This window comes from Parus major, chromosome 5 (genome assembly GCF_001522545.3).
Source record: "Parus major isolate Abel chromosome 5, Parus_major1.1, whole genome shotgun sequence".
Lineage (NCBI taxonomy): Eukaryota > Metazoa > Chordata > Aves > Passeriformes > Paridae > Parus > Parus major.
In genome coordinates, this window is record NC_031774.1 from 43,111,388 (window position 1) to 43,120,817 (window position 9,430).

The 9,430-nt window shown below is 35.4% G+C and overlaps 1 long non-coding RNA gene across 1 annotated transcript; it reads left to right on the forward strand.

The window, feature by feature from the left end:
• Positions 1-1,540: 1,540 nt before the first annotated feature.
• Positions 1,541-6,479, forward strand: LOC107205425. Its single transcript, XR_001521943.2, has 3 exons — positions 1,541-1,849; positions 2,705-2,739; positions 4,689-6,479. It is a non-coding gene; the product is annotated as an uncharacterized LOC107205425 (long non-coding RNA).
• Positions 6,480-9,430: the final 2,951 nt, after the last annotated feature.

The following is a 9,430-nucleotide window of genomic DNA, read 5'->3' on the forward strand; positions in this document are numbered from 1 at the left end:
ATCCATAGGGGGAATTTGCACTTTTGGGATATTATTTGTATGGGTGGTATCCCCTAATTTTCACAATTATCTCATTATTATCTGCAGTTATTAAGGGATGTTAAGGTGACTGGAAACTTATAAAAGGAATGTACACATATGAGCTACAGGTCTATGTGCTCAAGAACACCTTTCTCTTTTTCATGAAATCCATGTGGTCTGAATTTATTGAAGATTCATCCTTCCACTGTCAGTTATGATGAGCTAAAATGAGGTACTTGCATGTAATTTAGTAAATGTAAAGTAGAAGGTGACATGTTGGAGGAATTTCACTCTGGTAAAGCTTTCTGCTCCTATTTTTTTTATTTTTTAGCAGCAGTATCATATTTTATGTTCTCAGACAGAGAGAGCTGAGAGAGACATAGCAAAATAGTTGAGAACTAATCACCAACTTAGAAAATACATGTCATAGGAACTTTCTGGGCACTTTGCTTCAATTCCTACTTTGCCATTTCTGCCAGTTGGCAGTGCTGGTAAGTCTCTGAAATCTTTTCCATACTGATCTGACACTGTCAGACTCCTGACACTGAAGTAAAATAAATTGTCCCAGAATTACTATCCATTAGTAATTTTTTAAATGGTAGACCCATTAAATTACTTTAAACTCACAGTTCCTTTCACACAGAAAGTACAAGCAGAAGTATGAGCATGGCTTCTGTTAAAGTGGAACATAGATAAAGGCAACTCCTTAGAGCCTGTGGAGCTCCACACTTGAGATTTCCAACATCTTCATTAACTGCTAGACACAATGGCTTACACAGGCCATCCACAGGATACTTGTGAGATAGACACACTGATGTAAGTCCCCAGTTTGCTATGGAATTGCTCTTTCAATGTAGTATAAACCTTGCCTCTAAGTCTAAGCAAATGAAGAAGCTGTAGTTCTGAGAAAGAGAATTAATATTTTTGTCCCTGTTCTAATAGCATAATAGGTTAACTCAAGGAGCACTGATTGGAAAATGGGTTTTCAGTCAGTCAAAAAAGAAGTTCAAGCATTGAAAGTATGTCATAGTATCATGCAACATTTCATTTATATCTCATAATTTTGATCTCTTGAGTCTTCATCTGGCTCAATCAGTGTCTCCTATATGGTAAACAGTCCTTTAGCCTTCTTGTGTTGAATATTTATAACTGCAGTGTGTTTCAGATTTATAGTGTCAAAATGCCTGTCTCGGTTATCCTGATGCTCCTGAACCAAGTCCTGCTGTAACAAGGTTCACATTTCTGTAGAGGTGTGTGCCTTCATGTGAGATCACGTGTCGCCAAACTCAGATGTGCATTAGCTGCAGGTGTAAAACTGCCACCACTGGTGGATTCTAATGACAGAACGTGTCTATTGTGGGTCACCTTTTTCCTCTCCATATTTAAAAGTAATATTCAATGTATTTTTATTTCTGCAGGCATTATTATCCCTCAAAATCTACTTAGCTAACGTGGATTAGTCTGAAAGGAGAAATTGCCTCATTAGACAGCCATGATCCGCTTTCAAGGAAGCATCTCTACCTACAGTCTCTTTAGGGGATGGAAGGGAGAAACAAAGAATCAAAAGTGCAAACCTATTTATTAGTACTCAAAGGGTCAATGGTCTTTCATTTTGTGTGCTTTTGATTAACTTGTCTGTCTGACATTTCAACTGAGACAGTCTAAACTCCTCTAACCCTTTTTTATATTGTCTCTGTGATATCTTTTCTTAGGTGCCAATTAAAAAACTGTTCTCATCACAGACAGGCAAAACAGATCATGCAGCTGAGAGAAGTCTGCTATAGTTGATCAAAGGAAGGGAAAGAGAAATGAAAGGGATGAAACAATTGTGAGTGTAACTTTCTTATAATCCTATAATCACAGAGACAAATTAGCCTCAAGAGAAGACAAAGTGAGAAAGGACATTTGTACAACACAGGAATATAAAGACACTGTTATTTCATTAGAGTTTATTAGCTGCAAGGAAATGGAGTGTGAGAAAAAAGCACAACTTTGTTGAAAAGAGGAAGTCAGTCATTTGTTATTCCAAGTCTTACAGTCTCAAAAAATTTTCAATCTCAAATTCACCTTTCCCACCCGATTCAGCCTCAGAAACCTTGTTAAAAATGTAACTTCACTGCTGCTTTGCATATGAGATTTTACCTGGCCTCTCAACCTGACACTGTCTCAGAGAAAGAAGAAAAGGTTTCATTTATTTGCCAGTACAAAAAATATTTCCCTCCAACAAGATTATTCTCTTACTATCTCACTCCCTTTAATCAAAATGAGCTTATGAGGCTTTCCCCTCCACCCCCATAGCAGCAAGATATAATTTTTTTTTCTGATCCCTGATATGATATATCAGTATCTAACTTGTCTTTACTAGACTTCAAACTTGAGTCAGATGAACTTGGGGAAGCACAAGCTGAATACAGCATTCCTTATTAAAAAGGTGCCAGCCAAATGATCAACTCAAATTCCCTCAAGCCATTTTTATTGTAAATTGTGTCTTAGGTATGATAATTAGGCTCTTCAATTTCAGCTGAAACACCTTTCAGTACTGGACCAGATGACTCCCCAGATGGCACAAAGTTGATCTCACACATTTAGTCTGGGCCCTGGGAGGTGTAAGGCTAAATTTTAATGTCATGCTCAAAATTCCGGACACTGCCAACATCAAGCTGTATCTGATTTTTTTTTCTAGGAGGAAAAAAGCCAGCTATGAAGTGCCCCTCACAGGTGAGGTTCAGCTATATTTGCCTAAAAAGTGAAAGAAAGAAGTGATTAGTAAAAAACTATCTGGAATTCTACAACTCAGTAGCAAAATATTTAGAAAGTGCCTGTATGGACAATTCATGCTATATTTCTATGACAAAATGGCACATTTTGGTTACTGGACATTTAAAAACTTTTGCCTAAACATTGATATCTATTAATAGGGATCCTTTGTATGTCATAATGCAATTTTATTAAGATCTCATTCATATTACATTTAGAAGTTTTATATATTTTTTTATTCTAAGCTGCTCTTAGACTTTGTATCTTTCTTTACAGTGTCAAAATATCAATGTGCAAATATCACATCTTATAGAGCTTTCTCACTGACTTCAAAATTCAACTTATGGTGCTAGAATGGGATGGGATGGGGGTGTGTACACTAATACAGCAGTGGATTTCATAGAAAAGTCTTCCTAACAGTCTTTCTAAAATATATGGTCATCCAAAATTATCAACTACCCTTATGAATGATTTCAATAAGCAGCTTGTAACAACTATATGAATTTCCTTGACTTAGATGTTTTCATGAAATATGTGTATTAATTAACATATTAAATTGTTATGGAAAGCAATTTTCAAAGTAGGAAATGCTTCATGTTGATACATAGTAATGAATTACCAGGAGGGAAAGGGTAAGATTCATTATGATTTATTTATTAATCAATCAAAAAGAGCAGGTGAGACTTTGCTAAAATATGGTCCTCATGCTAAGCCATGGTGTAGCTACAAGCTGGAGACATTTTGGCAGTTTGAGATCTGCCCTTCCTTTTTTATAAATAAACAGGTACAAGATATTTATTCTCATTAGAATTGAATGCTGACACCACATGGATCAAGTTAGTTGATTTTAAGCATCTAAAAGCAACCAAAAAGCTTCAGCATTCAGGAAGAGATTGGGGTATGTGCTTAAACCTCAGCAGTCCAAATGTGTGCATCCCATGGATTTGTTTATCAGTTGTGAGGAAGACTGGCCACACATGAAGAAATTTGATATCCTGAATAAGGTTAAGTGCTATGAAAGGGTGACTTTTACAGCAACACTTGATTAATCCCGTCCACAGTGAACTTTTCTATTTTTCAGACAAGCCCTTCCTTTGATCAACCATAGCAGATTTCTCTCAGCTGCATGATCAGTTTTGCGTGTAATGAATAATGAGACATGCTTATTCAGTAAGATGTTGCCTTCTGTAGATAACCATGTCACATGTGACATGGAACCATTTAACCTTTTGATGGTAAAATGAAATTAAATAAATGAGAGATGTGTGAGATTTTCTTAAGAGAAAGGATATGGCTTCTTGTTAATACCTGCAATATGGAGAGATCGCTGCATATCTTAAATATCCCAGGGACCTGATATTATTCTTAGATATATTAGTAATTCCAGTTCCAAAGATTTTCTGTTGTCTCTACAGATACCAGAAGCTTCAGGGGCCAGACAAGGGTCCTTTTCAAATTTCATATCATCTTTAGCCTTTCATGCACCAGCTGTGAAAATCAATTAGCCTTGGTGAAACTAAGCTGCTGCATGTTCTCAATAAGGAAAAATACCAACTGTGCTCTGGTGATATTCTCTGTCTGTGAAAAGAAGGATGGTGCTTCTGAATTTCTTTCTCACATTTTTCCTACGTAGAGTTGCCTTTTTACTCGTGCTTCTGAAATTCACCAGATGTGCCAGACAGGTTAATGCAGGACACTGTTTAAAAAGGCAAGAAAGCTATACTATAGCCCAGTCCTGACATTTGTGATTCCCTAAGGCTTGTGCAAAGCCAGCTCTCAAAGTAAAAAGCATCTGACTGAATGCCAAAGTTGACTTCTACTAATTTCTTGATAGTATTATGGTGCCCAGCAATTCCTTGGGAATTTACAAGCTGTTCCTCTTACAAATGTCTGCTTCTTTCTTTGCTTAGGAGAACAAGACAGCATCTTTGAACTTGAGAAACTTGAAGCCAATATTTGAAGAAGGTGTTAAGAGGAATCTGCCTGAGTTACAACTAATTACTAATTACAACTTTATAGACAAGGAGAAGTGTATCCATCTAGCATCTGACATTGCTGATTTCAACATAAATAAGAATAGGAATGAGAAAACCCACTTTTAAGTCTCCAGGGCTTATTATCCCTCAGTCCTTTTGGGTTTGAATTTGTGACTTTATCTTCTCTGCCCTTTCCCCTTCCTTCCCAAGAGTCTCAAGTTTCTTTGGTTCCTTCTGCTGCTACTACTTTTAGTAGGCTACACAAATCTAGGAGCAGATTAGGAATGGATCTGATGTAGATGCAGAGAGTTGGAATAACTCACTGCTTAAGAGTCACTCCTAGGAGAACTTTCTGTACCCATTAAGCATTTACTGACTTTCTGAGAAGCCTCGAAATTCACTGTGTCAGAGGGCAGAGTGCTTTTCTTCAGCAGACAAATTAAATTTTGAGTTAAATCCCCAAATGTGCCTGTTAGCTTATAGTATTATATCCTGGCATTTTTCTGAGATTTTATTGACACTTCAGGGATATCAGTTACTTGTCACACCAAGGGCTGAAATACCACTGGCCCAGCCCATTGCTTCCAACAAAATAACACAGAAGAGGTATTTTCTGTAATTCAATTTTCTGAATGAAAATACCACTATTTTATTCCTCAATTCAAACACAAACATATCCACATACAATGGTCCCACCTCTTCCTAAAATCAGAGCTACAGAATCTTATTTGGCCAAGGAAGGAGTACTGGGAAAATATTGAAAGTGAGTGTATAAAACCTGCAGTCTTGGCAGAAGCAGTGTAAGTATACTTTGAGATACTTTATGGCTGACTTCTGCTATGAAACAATTTTATGCTTAGCAGGTAGAAGCATACAGGTTATGACTGGATTCTATGTCTGGACATGGAAAGAAGGATAACAAAATATAAAGAGGCCCATCACAAGCTCTGACTTTGGATAAATAATAGGTATTGCAATGGGATTTTTGTCCTCATGGTTGCAGTACTATCTATAGATCAGTAGAAAATTCAGTGAACTGAACTTATAAGAACAATACAATAAATTCTCTTGTAATTTAATTTCTTTATTAAAGTAAGGAATTAGAGTGGTGTAAAAAGTGATGACTCAGTTACTTTTGTATAATTCCTACTTTTTCTTGTACCTCCTAGGTATGGTTTGCTTCCATAAAACCTTCATAAAATAAATCAAACCTGAATATATTATTTGTGAAGTATATTCAAAAAAATTGAGTTGTTTATAGTGTTGACTGAGAAAAAAATGTGTGAGGACTTACAGATTGCCTCATAGATCATCTACAAATGAGTGAATCAGGCCTCTAATGTTTTGGTTGTTATTTGGTAGTTCAAGGAAATATACTGGAAATAGGAAAAAATCAGGGTTAGTTAGACATTTAAAATATATTTTATTCATATTATTCTAGTGTGTTTAAGGGAGACTATAAAGAAAAAACAGGAGAGATCTTTCACATATGTAAATCTTCTCTTTCATCTCACATTTCTTGAAAGTTGCTCTGAGTGATGATTTCCTTAGTTCCTAGATATGAGAAATAGACAGTCTATATGAACAGTGATTTTACTTTATATGGTTTTCAATTATTTATCTTCATTTGCAGAGGCAAGTTGTAGTGTATATCAGGATAGGAATTGACCTCCAGAGTTCTGCATCATTAAAATGAACAAAAGTATAAAGATATATGAGTAATTAGTCTGGAATATTTTTGCTGGTTTTTTTAATGTACTGATAAAATTTCAAACCCCTTTCTTAAATTAAATAGAAATATGTTTTATGCACTGCAATTACTGCAATTATCTGTTCTTTCAATAGACAATAATTTCCTGTTAGTCATAAAATTCTACCAAGGGAGGCAAAAAAACCCTAAACAAACTAGAGAAATTGAATTTGACCAAGAATTTGAAGAATTTGAATCAATACCTTGAATTTGACCAAGAAATAATTTTCATTAATTTTGGGCTAAAATAACTTAATGGTGTATGACCTATTTAATCCCAAAAAAGTGTATCAGCTGCTTCCTTATGGCATTTTTAATTTCTGGAATCAGTGTCAAAAGAGTTCCGAAAACACCCATATAGCATGTAACATTACACAAAAACATGCATGGATTATTCACAATTCCACTAAACGTAGAGGAGTTACTGTCTCTGGGCAGAGTTACCCCAGCTCAGGCTCTCTGTGATCTTGTGTTAGTGACACATCAGATCCAGTGCCACGACCAGACTATGCCCACCACAGTGCAGTTCCATTAGCTGCTGACATCCCACTCCAGCACATATATCCATCTAACCTTCCATGCATCCATAAACCTGCCCCTCCTAGACCAACTGATAAGGAATTGTGATGCAACATTTCATTGCAAAACAAGGGCAATCTATACCAGGAACCTAAGAAAGGCATGTATCCAGGTACCATTGGCTTTGAAGAACCAGCCACCTCCTCTCAGCCTTTGAAAATCCTTGTCATCACCACAGTTTCAAACTTTCAACCTGATGAAAGAAGAGTATGGAAAGGCTAGCACTGTGGGAGTCACAAAGATATATTTCAGCAGCAGAATAATTCAATATATCAACAAGAGCAAAACCAAATTTGTGGGCCAAACTCTACTAGCATAACTTTCTCAAAAGACCATCTGGTTAAACATTATTATTAGTACTTACTTATTTATCTGGCCTTGCAGTCATCCAAAACCATTACTGAGGTTGGTTGTTAGAAGCTAAGGACACCTCTATATGCTGCTCTTTTGTCAACTTGATTCTCTATAATGAGTCATTTAAAATTTCCCAAACCACTCTTATCAATCATGGTTTTGTGCACTTCATACCAAAAATGTGTCAGAGAAACTAATGGTAAATACTTTTTCTTGTTCCATTGGACATCTCTCCACTTTGACATAGTTTCTGATAATCACAGTGTTTATCTTGTTAAAGTCCAAAGAACAGCTCCTTTAAAAAAGCTGATTCCAGTCCTCTTCACATCAGCCTTCTTTTTCCAAGACACACAGGATTTTTTTTTTCTTTGAGCTAAAAGTTCTGATTCAACTTTACACTCAGGCTGAAAGACTTTTGTCTATAATAATGCAAGTTTTACCTTTTCAGTTTCTGCTCCTCCATTCCAGCTGATGATTACATTCCAATCTTCACCTGAAAATCAAAATCTCTACCAGCTTCACTGAAATCAAGAGATATTCCAATAAATCAGGTTTTTACGTCACTAGTTCGCAGGTTTTACACTATTAGCTCAAACTGCCTAGCAAGAGAAACAAAATGGAAAAGATGCACACTTGTCAGTGTGGAACCAAATAGAAAGCAATAGGCTTTCTAGAATAAACCCCATATTTTACTGAATAACAATTTTATGGCAATAAAATTACGGCAACTTGTTTTATTATATTGATAATTTAATTCCAAGGTGAATTTGTTAGCCTTGAGGATGAGGAAAGAAAATAACTATCAAAGGTAATGACATCCTCAAATCAATTTGGAATGTGTGGTCCACTTACTATGAATTTTACTGCTTACCTAGAAATAATATCTCCAGAAAGGTCTTGTGTCTTAATTAAAATCACGCATTTCCAATACAACACTCTAAAGATAGCAACTGAAGGAAACTAATTAACAGAAACCAGTAATTCTGGAGCTTAATGTCATGGTCCTAAATATTTATTTTATTCCTAAACCTTTAATTTAAATGTCTTTATCTTATTACTTTAAAACAAGAAGCTGAGTTGTTTTGGAGCACCTACTTTGTGAAATATCTTCAAACAGTAAATGCATTTTCTTTTCCTTTTCCCTTTCCTTTTGCTTTAAAAACAAGAATTTTTTAGGGTTTTCTTTCCTTTATTTTTCATTTTATTTGTTTATAGCACAGTAAATGTGAATTTATAAACTGCAAAATTCTCCATTAGGTGAACTTTGGAAAAAAGTTTGGAAATTTTCAATAAGCAATAGGAAACATATTTAAAGGTACATCTGTAAATCAATAGATGAAATATAGAGCTATTCAGAGAAAAGAAAAAATAATTTGGACTGTGTAATGTGTGTTTGTCTTCCTACAAGATTGCATTAAGCTTTATCATTTTTTATAGCTTCTGTACTCTTTTTCTGAGACTCACTCATTATATTAGACAATAGAATCCCAGTATCTGCTACCTTCCACACTTCTAAAGAAGTCTTCTATGCCTTGGGTATGTTAAGTGTATACTTTTCTTTTTGAACAAAATGTTTAATCTTTTATAGTAATTCCCAATCAGAGGGCACTGACTGAGATCCTCTCTGTATATGCTACACATGTTTTTAATACTGTGTAGTTTCATGAACTCTGAATTTTGGGGCTTCATTTCCTTTTCTCATCACCTTTCTTGGCTCAAGGGGGAAATTCAAGGCATCAGAGAACATCAAATTCATCACTTGAAATGCAGTGAGACCTCAAAACAGATTTATTGCTTTACAAATGAATTTAAATAAAAGTAATTAGTTAGTGTTCTTTACTAAAAAAATAAAGATAATTTACCTTTACAGAGAAATCCTTCTTGAGATTCAAGACTTACTGGAATTATCCCTGAGGGTGATCCAATAGCACAAGAGTAAATACACCATTAACCAATTACACATAATGACTCTAAGACATATCGGTTGTGATGT